Here is a 15059-nt window from a genome sequence, read left to right as displayed (position 1 = left end):
TAGAAATCATAAAATACCGAAACAGTAGAATAATTGAGGGGTTTAATTGTATTTTACAGTGGTGTGGTTAAAGTCGTTTTTCGGTCTTTCATATTTACATCCAACTGAAGTATCCGATGCGTTTGCAGATTTGATATCAGTTGCACCGGACATTGAAGGTCTGCGCTTCTCCGTCTACGTACTTGAAAATTACATTGAAGAAACTAGCAGGGAGGTACAAAATACTGTTTCTAGCTAGATTTAGGAAGGTGATTTAACATATATTGACAGATTCCATATTATTAATAAGTAAATCGTGTAATATTGCAAGGATTATATTGTGCGCAATCTAGGTGCTCCCGAAACATTTTGTTCTTATGCTTAATCGATGAGAGAAAACTGCTTCTCGCAATCTTTCACACAGTTTTTATTCTATGGAAATCCATGGTGAAATAATAAATAGTGGTAAATTTCTACCACTTCCCGTTTTATTAAAGGGATGGAGTAAAGATGATATATTCCCTTGGAATGATGAACCTGTTAGAAACAGCTTCTCGCTATCTATTACCGTTCCTTTGTTGTAGCACTGAACATTGAAACCGGAAATAGTTCCACTTCTCGTTTGAATAGAGTGTTACGGATGAGTTGGAATCCATTTTTGGGATGCTTAATCTATTCCAAAAAATATTGTCAGTATCTTTTTACTGTTCTTCGATGAAGATCAATATTGGAACAGTAGTAAATTTCTGTGAATTTTGGTTTTATCACAGTGATGATGAGGAAGATATTATCTTTTCTTTAGACGCTGAATAGATACAAAAAATCGATGCCGCTGTTTGCATTACCATATTGTTCTATGGCGGTCAACGTTGAAAACGTAAGTGGTTAATATTTGTCACTTTTGGTATGAATAGGAAGGTCACAGAGTAAGTGGAACCTATCATTGGAACGTTGAATCGAATCCAGAATACACACTGAGAAAAAAATGTAGGTGGCGTACTTAAAAAGATAGGTTACATGAGTAATTCCTGTAGTTTCTGGACTTAACGTACAGCAGACGTATAACTGAAAACGCATGTTTTATAATAGTTTCTGTACAAGTGTTCTGTTTGTACCTACTTTCCGTATGAAACAATATAGGCGGTCAGGATCTCACATATAAATGGACGTATATAACATACAGCTGAGGAATGTAACATAAGTATATCTATGTGATATACGGACAACTGTTAGATGTCAGAAATCCTGGAACGGCATGATGTAACATCCAAGGGCAGTGCCTATGTAGCATACGGATAACGTATGCTCCGTACTGATTTCTTTAGTAAGCAAGAGGATAACGTATATTTGTACAGCGGTGGACACTTCTAAATGGTACAGCCATATGGAGATTTACGGCTAAGGTGTACCATTTAGAAGTGTCCACCGCTGTACAATATACCGCTGTCCGGAGAACGGATTTTTCTCATTGTAGTTTCTTGCTATACCAACCAGAAGTAGCAGTAGTAAATTCTACCACTACCGATTCCAGTAGAGAGTTGAGTTGATTTTGCGTTTTACGTCTCGTTCAGCAGCGAGGCTATATGAGACATGGACCTACTGATTAACGTGGAATCCGAACCACATGAGCTCCCGTGTGGGGAAAGATGACTTTTGTCAAGACGCTGAATCCTTTCCAGGAAATCGCTTGTTGCAAAATATTTCAATTGTTCATATAGTAATCAAAGTTGAAGCCGAAAATGTTTAATTGCTAACAGTTCCCGTTTGAATAAGGGGTTAACGCAGCGTTTTCCAACCGGTGTGCCGCGAGGAAATCGAAACAAAATTATTAATTCTATAGCAACCAAATTGGAAGACATAGGGAAAAATGTATATTTTTGTATTTCACATTACTATGAATTTCTACCATGGAAAAAATTACTGTCTACATCTATTACTAGGTAGCAGACAGTATTTCGGCTCGTATACATTTCCAAGGTTAGCTGCTATGTTACGTTTCAATTGAGAGTCATACTAACACCGAGAAATGGAAGCACTTGTACGGTACGCGTCAAGTGAACGTTCGTAGAACACTCATTCGCACGTGAATGACAGAACAACACTTTGTTCAACAGCTGTGTTTTGACTTCGACGCATCGCAAGCTGTGTGATTGCAATAATGTGCACCGGTTTTGGTTAAAACAGAAAAGTTAAAAGTACAAGACATTTGTTTGTTCGTTCGTTATTTAGTGATCTTCGTTCTTACTGAAAGGTTGGATACAGTTTTCGAAAAAGAAAGCGTATTTTTAACAATCTGAGTCCTATATTTCATTGCAATTGTTTTCTATTTTAAAATTAGAATAAAAAATAAATATAATGAATTAGCATAGGGGAAAAACAGTGATCAAGCTTTCATCTCTGTGAGAAGAAGATCAGTAATCACAGAAAAAAAATTACCATAGTATTTTATATTTGCAAATAATAATAATAATAATAATAATAATAGTAACAATAATAATAATAATATGTATAAGTGTGCCGCGAGAATTCAAGTTACACTCGTAGTGTGCCGCAAGTTGAAAAAGGTTGGGAAACGCTGGGTTAACGTATGAGATGGAACCTATTCTTGAGACACTGAATCGATTTCATGAAAAAGCTTCTCGACTTATCTTACCACTATGGCACAGATACTTGTTGACAATCATACGGATAGACATAGTAGTTCTATAAAAGTTTCTATGCTTATATGTAACATAGTCATATAACGTCTAAAATAAAGTTTTAATATTTCTTTATTGCTTAATATAGTCACTGTTATTAAGTAAATATATCTAATTTATTTTTATATTTTAATTTACATACTACTATCTGGTTGTCTAGAAGGTATAGAATCTTTGGGAAAGAAATGGTTTTAGTGTATCAAATCTCAGGTATATAAGTCACAGCGGTTCAAGCCTAACGTTATTTGACACCCGAAACAAATAAATGGGTAACAAGTGTAGGAATTCTTATAATCAGACGTGCGCTCTGAGGATGAAAGAATTTCCCGCGAAATAGCTCTATATTTAAAATCTTATTTCGATAAAAGGGCAAATGCTTTGCAGATCCATTAAGAAATCTGTGCTGTGTATAGACAACATACGGTACCGTATCAAAAACAAAAGCGAAAAGTGGTACAGTCGTTTTCGTTCTGCAAATGTCGATGTTCAAGATGCTACTTGCAGTGGGAAACCAATCAGAACAAGTAAATAATATTCACAGGAGACAAGTAAGGCGGTAAGTGTAATCATGACATCGTCTATGACGTAAACACCTATCACTAATGTTTAACAATTTGGAGAGCTGGCTTCAAAAAGAATTCAATGTTTCAGTGTCACATGATCTTACTCAAGAACTTTTAAATGTTCTATCTGTGGATCTCGACTAAAACGCAACGAACTCCAAAAGTTTCAGAAACAATTTATCACGAGTGATGAAAAAGGGTTAACCTATGAGTAGGTCGGTATGACTTGAGGAAGCTTTTGTGTCCCTAGGGAACTGGTTCTGGGGCTATGATTCGTGCCTCAGGATCAATGACTTAGATGTACACTCATGTCCAAACTTATTGTCGCATGTCTATAAATATGTTGTTGTAGGAATATAATTTGATAACGAACTCGCCGAGTATTTCTTATAATGTTAGTATGTGTATAATCGGCAAAGACATGCATATGGCAAATTTCATGTCAATCGAGAAGTAAATAACAACAATAAAACGAAAATAAAACTTTCTTGTCCATTTAGCAAAATATTGTTTTACTCATTCTAATTTTCGTATTTATAATTCTTTTCTTATGAAATTTACCACAAATATACAATTCCCGATTATGCACATAATATCACTATTAAAAGTACCCTGCAAAATCATTATCAAATTATATTCTTACAAGAAGGCAGTTATAGATATGCGACAATGATTTTGGACATGAGTGTACATAAGACTACCCCATTAATATTGACAAGAGTGTTTTGGCCCACTCCGTAACTTTCGGGAGGGATACATAGGACCGTCTAACTTAAATTTTTAAAATTACAAAAACTAAAAATTTGGTATTGTAGTACGGGACTGGCATATGTATCCATGTAAATTTGGATGATCTATCTCGTTCTCTTTTATGGGTAAAAATTTACCAAAAATTCAAATTTGGGAAGATTTTCCCTATTTTAATCTTTGATGAGACATTATTACCTTACATGGTTATATGGGCAAGTATGGAGTCCATTCCGTTTCATGAGAGACGGATGCATTAACGCACCCTCTAAAATCTTAGATGCACATAAGAACATTTTCTTAAATTTTGGAATTATCAAAAAAAAAAAAAAAAAAAAAAAAAGGATCCAATCTTCAATCTTGGATGGGGAACATAGGACTTATAGTAATACATATTATGTTCATTATCAGAGGCTTGGAAGCTGAAAAGACTGCTACTTATAGTCTAGTCGTGTACAACATACAATAAAATAAACATGAAAATAACATATAGAGTTCTGTGCATAATATTTACATGGAGAAAATATTCATAATTAAGTTACCAAATAACGGATTTTTTGAAACAAGGAGTACTTTGGCAGGGATATAACTAAAACAACCATTACATAATTGTGAAAAAATAATTTTATTTTAATAAATTTACTATAAATGATGATTTATACAATAAATTTGAGTTTCTAACATATAATTCGAAAAATTAGTTTGGCCACCATTAGCCATTGGATCCACTGTGCAGTGTCGCTTATTCAGAAATACTTCCGATTATTTTGTCTTACTCGTTACTCTAATGCTCAGCAGCAAGTTTGTTCCCAAAATAAGAAAGGGTAGTCATACGTCTTTTAATGTAAATTTTGGTCAAATAGGTAGCCACTCCAAATTAGTTAAATGTGACCATTGCCTTATTTCTGAATGTTTTCTATTTCTTTGCCTTATTGATGGTATTTATTTACTGCAAACATAATGCAACATTTGAGGGCTTATTTGGCTCACATACTTCGTAACATAATTTTTGGTCAAATTTGGAAGGAGAGGAAGCTTGCCTTATTCACAGATGATTCTAATTATTTTCTCTTACTCGTTACTGCAGTGATCAGTAACAATTTCTGCTTCCAATGCCACAAACCTAGTCACGTAACTTATGACTTTTTTTTTTTTTTTCAGAATTCAGTGAAGGATCACCCTACAATTGGTTAAAATTTCCGATCAGATGAATAAGAACTTTTTTCTTATTTTTGTTCGTCCACTTAATGCTGAATAGGAGAAAATTCTTATACTTAGGCCTACGACCTGAGGAGTTTCATGCTAGCTCTTGGTCTATAATTAGTGAAGGAATTGGAGGATAATGGAGATACTAAGAGATGACCGGGACAGCAGGGAAGTCTCAAGTACCTGAGAAATGAAAAAGACTATAGAGGTGATAGGCAATAGGAAAAGTGAACATTAAAATTTTTAGCTTAGACTTCCAAGCAATTTTAATAACTTTGAGAAGGAAAGATATATTACGGATCATAAAAGTAGAAATGATGAAAACGAAAATATAGGGTTAGCGCGTAGAAAGCTTAAACATATAATAGAGGTATTATAAGACAAGAAATTTTGCATCCTCGGCGAAAAGTTATTAAGGGTCTAAGCATAGTATTGATCCTCAGTTCAATGTTGGTGAATATAGTGAGCAAGGGGGGAGGGGGATGTGATTGGAAAAGTAGTGTAACGTCCCGACCCGTAGTACGTCTTTTTCGAGGTTACTTTCTGCCTTTCTTGTGATTTTAAGATTGTAATTAGCATTTAAAATCTTCTGATTTCTCTATTGTTATCTACTTAATTGTTCATTGTTTAAATTATTTCTTTATATTTTTCTGTGGATTTAACTTAGCTGGAGCAAAAATCTAAAGCTGTCTGTCTGCCTGTTATCGCTGTAACATCTCAATATTCTTATTGTTTTCTGTTTAAGCCCAGATGTTTGCTAGAGTTTTATAGACGCACAATTAAAATTGTCGCCACTGTTAACACTTCTAGGTACTAAAACTGACTATTTTTGACACTAGGTAATTTAAGCGTCTGATTGCGTTCTTCTGTTATTGGTATCATTGTGAAACTATGAAATCCGGATAAAACATGATTTTGTCTGTATTATCAAAGTAACCTTTAACTTTTAATTTGAAAATTTTGTGATAAATGACGCTCAAGTTTTATACTATTTAAACAATAGCGCATGCGTGAAAACTTTAGCCAACACCTCTAATATTCATTTAGATAATTTGCATCCAATCTAAACACGACAAATAGTTTTATTGCACACGGATGTCTTTATCTCAGAAAGACACCTTTTTTTGGTAAAAGCCTACGTAGTGGCATGTGCTCAACCTTCCCTGAACACGAAACGGCTCTCCAAGCCTGTTTCGTGGAGAATTTATCAAGTTGTTCACCGAGGCACGAACTTCGTGTTCGTTACCCTCTTGGAAGAGGTTTTCGGTTCACTTTCCTTCTGGGCCAGGACTTTGTTCTTCGCCCGTCGGACTTCTGCATTTCTTTCTCCGACTTTGTCAATAGTCAAGGAGAGAAAGAACAATTCAGTTTGCCAGCGTGTGACTTACATTGTTTTAGTGGAGAACTTCTACCATCTCCGTTCTTCTTTAATTACCATTACATTTTTGACCAGGGAGGTCTCGCGCATACGCCAATGCTAAACTCAGACGTCATCTAATATTCACTTTTACTGCATAAAAGATTTAGCTATTCAGAAACTCCTCTGTGTTGTACCTTAGGAACAGCTAATAAAAACTCATACTACTTCCAGTATTTTAACGCCTGTCGAAACCTTTCAAGTTCTTATCTCAGTTACTACAAAATTCTCTTATAAGTATCTCCGAAGATTGTCGATGTCGTTCTATTACGAAAGTTGTCTTGTTATTTTTGAGCTCCCTGTGAATCTCGACTTCATTCGCACCTGCTAAAGACTTAGTGCCTCACTGACTTTGGTGTTTGAGAAGCTGTGTGGACTATCATCATCTTGTGTCCTGTGTGTCTAGTTCCATCCCGGCATTCGCCCATGGAAATTCCTGTTGGAGAGAGGACTTCGATCTCTCAAGGAATTGGCAGCATCTTCCAGATCTCCCTCTTGGATCTCGCCAAACTTCGCCTTTGGGAACATCCACTCTCCATGAGACATCGCCACGCCCACGCCACGGTCAACTTCAACATCTTCGAAATGACGAGACGAGACGAGGCCACCTGAATTTGTTTTCCATTCTCCGTATGTTTTTATTTGTGAGATGAGTGATTTAATTTGTTTATGTGAATTTGAATTTTGTTTTGATTCTTCGCACTGACTCTTAGAATCACGTACCCTTTTGCGCACCCAACATTTGCATTCAATAATTGTTCTTACATAAATAGATTCTAGCAATTTTAGTTGTTAGCGATAAATATCTCTTCCGTTCTCTTGTTTTATTTACCAACTATTCCTAGGCTAATTTATTTCATGTCGTTAATTGATTACGTCTTGCTTTTGATTGACTAAGAACAACCATAGCCTGACACTCTATCTCTAATTATATTTTTGTGGTCTGAATGACCGTATTATTAATTTAGTCTTTTCATTGTATTAGTTTTGCTCTAGATAATAGTTGATGCATAGGAAGTATCTAATTGCCTGTGGTTAAGCCAAGCTGTCGTCCCGCTACAAATGTTTATTTTTTCGCACTAGCCTTTGATGTATTTCTGCCTAGTGCTCAAATGAATCTCTCCCTGTGGGCTTCACGCAAACTGGTGAACCCTGACGAGTTGCCACTGAAACTATGCACTTTGGCACATATTTGTGGGACACTCATAAATCAATACTAATTCTAATTCTCATTAAACTCGTGCTATTGTCTTTGTGATTAATTATGTTATTGATATTGTCATAAGTAGGCACTTATAAGTGTCCTGTTTACTTCTTTTTCAAGACTGCCTCTCCTTTGTTGTCGGCAGTTGTTCGAAGACGACTGACTACCTCCCATATTATGGAATTGGTGTCGAGCTGAGAGATAGCTCCTATCATTTCAGTTTACCTGTCAGGAGATTTTTGTAAGTAAATGGTATTCAAACGATATTCTCATGGTTATTAGTACTTAATTACACTTTCAGTTTAATTTTGTCAGCCTTCGGTAGAGATACGGGTCGCTCACAAGCCTATATGTTCCTGACGCACGGTAGGATAGGTGGCCACAGCGGTCTTTGGCATCCCGCCGTCGGCCAGGACGGTAGGTAGTACCTCAATGTTTCTTGTATTTTCAGTCACGTAGACAATTGTCAGGAGAGGGACACATGGAAGAAATGGGTGATAAGGGAAGAGGAATGAAGTTCGTGATTGAAGAATTGTAAGAACAAAATATTTTGAGTTTCTTAGATATAAAAAATGAAATTTTGAGGAACAGATTGTATAAAACATTGTGGCTTCAAAACAGTTGTGTAGTAAGAATTTATTGATAGAGGAGGAGTGGTGTGTATGAGATGACAGAACAAAACTTTGTCAGAAATGTGGAGCACGGAATCGAAATGATCAATACCAATGAGAAGCAGAGGAAGAAATACTTGCAAAAGTTCTGTTAGCAACTTAGGTTGAACGCTTACAGTCACGAAGGCAATACCATGTAAGATGAAGAAAGGAGAAAGAATAAAGGAAAAAGATAATGAAATAGAAGAAACAAAGAAGACAGAATGGGACGAGATAGCGACCATGGAAGAATGGAATAAGGACATGAGATTCTAGCAAAATAATAATAATAATAATAATAATAATAATAATAATAATAATAATAATAATAATAATAAACAAATAAATAAATAAAGATCAACTTACAGAAAACAAGGCATAAATATTGTGCATTTGATTAAAAGATGAAGAAAAACAAGTAGACACGGAAATTACAAGTGAGAGAAAAGAGTTATATATATATATAAAACATATTTCAAGTATTCTGAAATGTGTTACATACTGTAGATGAAACAAAGAAGAGAGAAATAAATTAAAGCAAACACAAAGAGTATGTAATTCTGAAGACATATGAGAAAAATGCTATTCTGAACGTACATAGAAAACTAGACACAATGCGAACTCGAAGGAAATTATAATGCTATATCAAGCAAATAGAATTAAACATGAGAAAGTGAGAAAAAAGCAGAATATAAAAGAAACTACCAAATGAATACAGTAGAACCGAAAACCTAGCAATCAAGATAAAATGGGAGAAACTACAGGAAGGGAAGAAAAGGTAATTTATTACAAGGATTAATGGTTTCATTGCGCATGTAAATTTTATTAGGCATTATTTGTAAGTAATCTCCCAATTAGTTACTAGTTGCAAGTGGCAGATACATCCCAGGTAAAAATTGTTGTTAATGAAAAGGAAACATTTCATGAAGAACTGAGAGGAGAGGGGGTGTTTTCTTTAACACAAAAGGATACAAAAGACACAAAAGGATACAAAAGAAACTTTGAACATTCCGGAAACGCTTAGCGTCAGATAAAAATCCTGGTACAGTGTCGAAACAGACATATGTTGTTTTTCTGTGTTGTGTATTCCCTTGATGATGTATTTTTCATTTATATTTGTTTAAAATGATGTACATAAGATCAAGATGAACTTGAATCCACGCGATTGTATATAAAGTCTGTCAGTTTTGAACATTAACCTCTAATATGCTAGTTAACCCGATAACTGTATTACTCTGGATATAGCACGTGTATAGATGTCTAGAAAAGAGGAAGGTAATCAATCAGCATACCTGTGCACGTTGCGCTGAGGGAATTTTTATTTATAATATGTAGTGTAAGCCAAGAACATTTCATGTTTTTGTGGCGAAGTAATGCAATATGATTTGTGAAATTTCTATTACGAAAGCAGCAAGAGGTTATTATTTAAATTGAATTTTCCTTAACTAAGATTTGAAGCCCTGTGTGATTAATGAGATTTTTTTTAAATTTGTAACTAGTAACAGGATAGGTTTTATAAAATTAAGAATTAAAACATTAACATACAAATAAAATTAAATATGTTGGTTTACATCGCGCAGTAATGCCAGTTAGACTAGAGAAGGAGGAGAATTAATGAAATTGAATTATTATAAGATAATTAGTGGAATAAGAATGTGGGAGGAAATAGAAAACTTCGAGACAAACTCATGGATACGATGTTGTCTTAGAGCGCTCATATCTGGTGCAAGAAACCGTTGTCCGATCCCAGCTCATATAACAGTGAACCACAGTGCCCCACATTCAAATATATTTTCATTGAATATGAAAATGCATTAATCAAAGAAAATCATTTTCATTACATAATCCAATGTGTACTAAGAAAAATGCACAAAAATGTGTAACTTGACAGCTTTAATTCTTACAGATATTTTAATGCTTTATAATGAGTTTGGTAAAACTTTGTTCTTAAATATTATCCTGATTAACATGTCAATAAGTTAAACAATTTACACTTATTTGTGTTTAGTGATTTTTGCTTAACTGTTAGATAGTTTTCTGCACTGTTTCTTTAATAAAAATTTATGTACTGTTTCTTCTCAAGGCCTAGCTTCCTTTTTTGATATGTTATAAGCACTTATTATGGAACATTATCTTAGCATTTCAAGCTTATTTATGCTTTTGAAATTCTGCGAAAAGAACTTGCTGGTAGTGGAGCTGGATTAGAGAGATTAGATTTCAAATAAAACATATGAACAGGAATCAAGGAAAGGAAGCCTTATACTAGGTTCGGAAACATATTGAAAATCATGAATTCTAACACAATATTATGAAAGCATTTCTTAGAGAAATCTTAGTAACTAAAACACAACCCAAACAAAAGTAGCGAAACAGCCCACATAGCAATAAAGGAACAAGGAAGTGATTGCCGCCCAAACAGATTTATAAAGTATAAAATTGTCGTAAGAGAAAAGTGCTCCTTACATACGTTATTATTGAAGATTGACCGCTATAAGGAACAGCTATCAAAACATGAAGTTGGAGGAAATTGGCCTTTGTCATAAAAGAACTTTATGAAGAATACCATAGCAACTGGAAAACGGAACGGACACTGCGCCGTTAGCAATTATGAAATAAATGCTTTCAAAATAAAAATTCGTTCAGCACAGAGATTCCAACACTAAAATTACGAGATAAGTTAGATTAAATATACATTAATTTAATGTTTTGTAAGTTATTACAATAAAATTTAAAATTACAATATCAGTCTCTGAAGATAAGAAGGAAAGATCTTATTCCCGGCAGAATACTTCTGTCCTCTTGAAATATTTCATCTTATGCTGACGAGATCACAGAAGAACGGGTTTGCACTTGCACGGCTTATTTGATTTTCCTATGAAATATTTCTTCTAAATAAAATAATGCACTTATCAATTGTAACATTTTCAATTGTAACATAAAAGCGAATCTCTTTGCTATTGAGCAATTAATAATTCCTAATTCAGTTTATAATCTGACTGAATGTAAATATATACACGCTAACTTATGTTATTTTGTTTCTTCTACATTTTACAACGTAAGAGCTTTAGATCTTGAATATTCAGTTTCATTTGGCAAACAAATTTGTACTATCCCTAATCCTGTATTCTAAATGAGCAATAAAAGTTCTCTTCGGTTGTGAATGAAGAGTAAAATTCAAAAGGTAGAAGTTCACACAAAAACATCAATTTATTTTTAAACACGATATTTGATTTGCTTAAATCTTCAGTCATTGCCGTCTTCCATTTATGCCTTTCCATGTCCAAATACTGTTGAAAGCAATAGAATGTTATATTAATGTAGTTTTCTAGGTTTTTGATCTTATATGGTGTTTTTATCAATACTTCAAAGTTTGTCTTGCAAACAGGTTTCACTGGTAGAGTGCTCACCTCTGATGCTGGGATTTCTGGTTTCGAACAAATCCCTGCTAAATGGCTTTTGTAGTGAAAGAATAACGTGTGCGTGAGATTTCCCGGGGTTTTCCCATTTCTTTGCATTTTCATTACATAATAATCATTCTCTTCTTCCTTCACCTCGGTGCATAATCATGGGATGATAAACTGAAAAAAAATATATATATATCTGTGCAGTAGAATGCTATTTTGACACAACGTTGTGTCTATACATGTTGAGGCTCTCACACAATCCTCTGTTGAAGTCGATTGAAAAAGAGAAGTCACCTTCTACCCCTTCCCTAACACACACACACACACACTCTAATAACTTTCGTAAAATTTTAAAAAAAGAAAAAAGAAAAAAATATTTAGTGGAATGCGGCGTACTTTTTCCTGAGGATTCAGATACGTCTTTATTCATGGACATGAAATGAATCAATAATGAGGGAATTACCTCATCTCGATTGTAAATAAAATATTTCCGCAAGAATTTCGTTTAATTACTCCGATTTTTGTAAAAATATAATGTTTGTTGCTTGATAGTTAAGACTTGGGATTGAAATTAGTATGAGAGAGAAGAGGAAGGGTCGTCATTTCAACAATATACAAGAACAATATACTGTACATATATACTTAAGAGTTAATTGACTACGGATTTCTCCATATAGATTAGATTTTCTGTATAAATATAACGAAAGAATAAAGTTGAAATGAGAAAGAAAACAAACAAACAAAAGTTGAAATGGGGTTTGTTAATATCAAACCTAAAGAATTTCCTGAACGCTAGCCTACCAGCTTTTTTTTTTTTTGTTTTTTGTTTTTTGTTTTTACATCTATAAATGAATTCCTTTTCTCTGCGCTTATGGTAACCAAAACGGTTTGAATATATTGACATGTAAGCAGTAGCCTATCTAAATTCAACGGCGCCTAGGGCAAGAGCGGAAATTGCGCATCTACACTCCTATCCTTATTATTTCCTTCCTTGTTCTTTGTTAAACACGGGTCTGACTTGACTCTGGTATAAAAAAGGAAACTTCATTATTCAAAATGCGTTATTTAGTTTACAGCAATATTTTTAAAAGTTGGAAAGCTTCAAAAACTTAAACTTCATTTCACTTTTGAGTATGATTATACCTATCATATTTTCCACACACAAATTACAACGTTATTTTTGTTACTTTAACTGCTGCAAACTGTTGCATGTACTCATTACTTTTTTCAATTTCTTCTCTTTCAACATTTATTAGAGCAAGATCACTCACACTGCTATGTCTCTTAGATCTTCAGGTCTGAAGAAATTAGCTTTATTTTTTAAATGATCTTTTACAGTTACTAACCAATGAGCATACACCTTTGAATTAATTAGGGATGCGCACGAGTCGAGTCGAGACAGAATTTTCCTGAGAAAATTCGAGTCGAGACATAGCTCTTCCAATAGAAAAATATACGTTTCTCGAGTCGAGACATCACTTTTACAGCACATTTTCGAGACGAGATATCCTCAAATCTTGTCTCGTGTAGGGATGCGCACGAGACGAGTCGAGACAGGATTTTCCTGGCAAAATTCGAGTTGAGACACGGCTCTTCCAATAGTAAAATATACATTTTTGAAGTCGAGACATCACTTTTACAGCACATTTTCGAGACGAGACAGCCACAAATACTGTCTCGTGAGCATCTCTACTCTTGTGCGCATCTCTAGAATTAACAGTTGGCCAAATATATTGTTACGCTCCAATCGAGATCTGACAATGACCTAATTAAATAATCGACTACTCATAGGAAACCAAAACAGTAGTAGTTAGTACTACTGTATTGTGATTCGCAGGAGGGGGATCATACCCTTAAGTTCATACCGTATAACCAATTTGAGAAATTCTTCATAGTCTTGAAAATCTTACAGTGTGAGTTGCAAGTAACACTCTCGTCATCTCGTCATCATTATCATCATAGTTATTCCTGTCGTTATTGGCAGGTCACTTGCTGCAACTAGGAAGCTTCCCTGCTGCACGGTCTTCCAATAACCCTTTCGTACGATTATTCTGTTTTGATATCGTCCCTCTTTTCCCTTTCCTCTATTTTCCGCCACTATACTCTCTAGCACGTCCCTCATGATACTGCTATTTCTTAGCCAATGTGTGAACTAGTTTCTTTTTTCCTTCTGAATAATATCTAAAAGTGTTTTTTTCTCCCATACCTTTTCTGACACCCTCTCATACGATATTATCTCGATTGAACTAATTCTCTATATTCTTTTCCGCACCTACATTTCGAAAGCTTCTAGTCGTTTTTTTTTTAAAGCATTTTTGTGTAATGTTCATGTTTTCCTCATTTTAGAGGTCAAAAATTCGTCATGTACCTACTGTGCACCAACATTCCAAATAGAATTCTGCTTTGATAAATGTTTGATTTGTAGTCTCGGCATCTAGATTATACGAGACGTGGACCTACTACATATGAAACAATATTACTCACTATCATCTTGAAACTGGTACTGTAGTATGTGATAGACATGATCGAGACTATACCACATGCATGAAGGGAATAAGACGTTCTGTCAACGTACTTTTCTCTGACTGTTATGTTCACTTCTTTAACAACAGTAGTTACATTTTAAGAAATGCCAAGCAAATCTCAAGAAGAATCTTGCTTTACTGAAGCAGTTTCATACCATCTCACTGCTTCTGGAATTAATGTTCTTCAAGACTCTAGAGAAGCAGATACTCTAATTGAGCATACAGAATGGAACTATCTCATATACAACCAGATCCAGTATCAGTTATTGGGGAAGATGTTTCTCTGCTTGTACTTTTGGCCACATAAGCAAGAGAAGCTGGAAATGTTACATTCTTTGAACCTAGCAGAGAAGTCCATTCTAACCATGTCAATCCCGGCGTCCCCCACAGGGGACATAACATATGACGATATAACCGTCACCAGATTATAGAAGTATATTTTTTTTTTGACGCTCTGTAAAGACAGTAATTATTTTTCGATTTATACTTTATTCTGATACACAAATAAGTTCTTTCTTCAATGGGAACTGTTTTACGTTAAAAACGTTATTTTGTGTTGAGAACATTTTAGTGAGCGAAGAAGCTTCTCAGTGTTTCTCCCTGACTTATTATATTAATATGTGAAGAGTATGTTCTATGGTTATTTGGTACTGAATTAAGTGTAT

The sequence above is a fragment of the Thermobia domestica genome, chromosome 9 (assembly GCF_964235325.1).
Source record: "Thermobia domestica chromosome 9, izTheDome1.hap1.1, whole genome shotgun sequence".
Classification (NCBI taxonomy): Eukaryota; Metazoa; Arthropoda; class Insecta; order Zygentoma; family Lepismatidae; genus Thermobia; species Thermobia domestica.
This window is presented reverse-complemented; position numbering follows the sequence as displayed.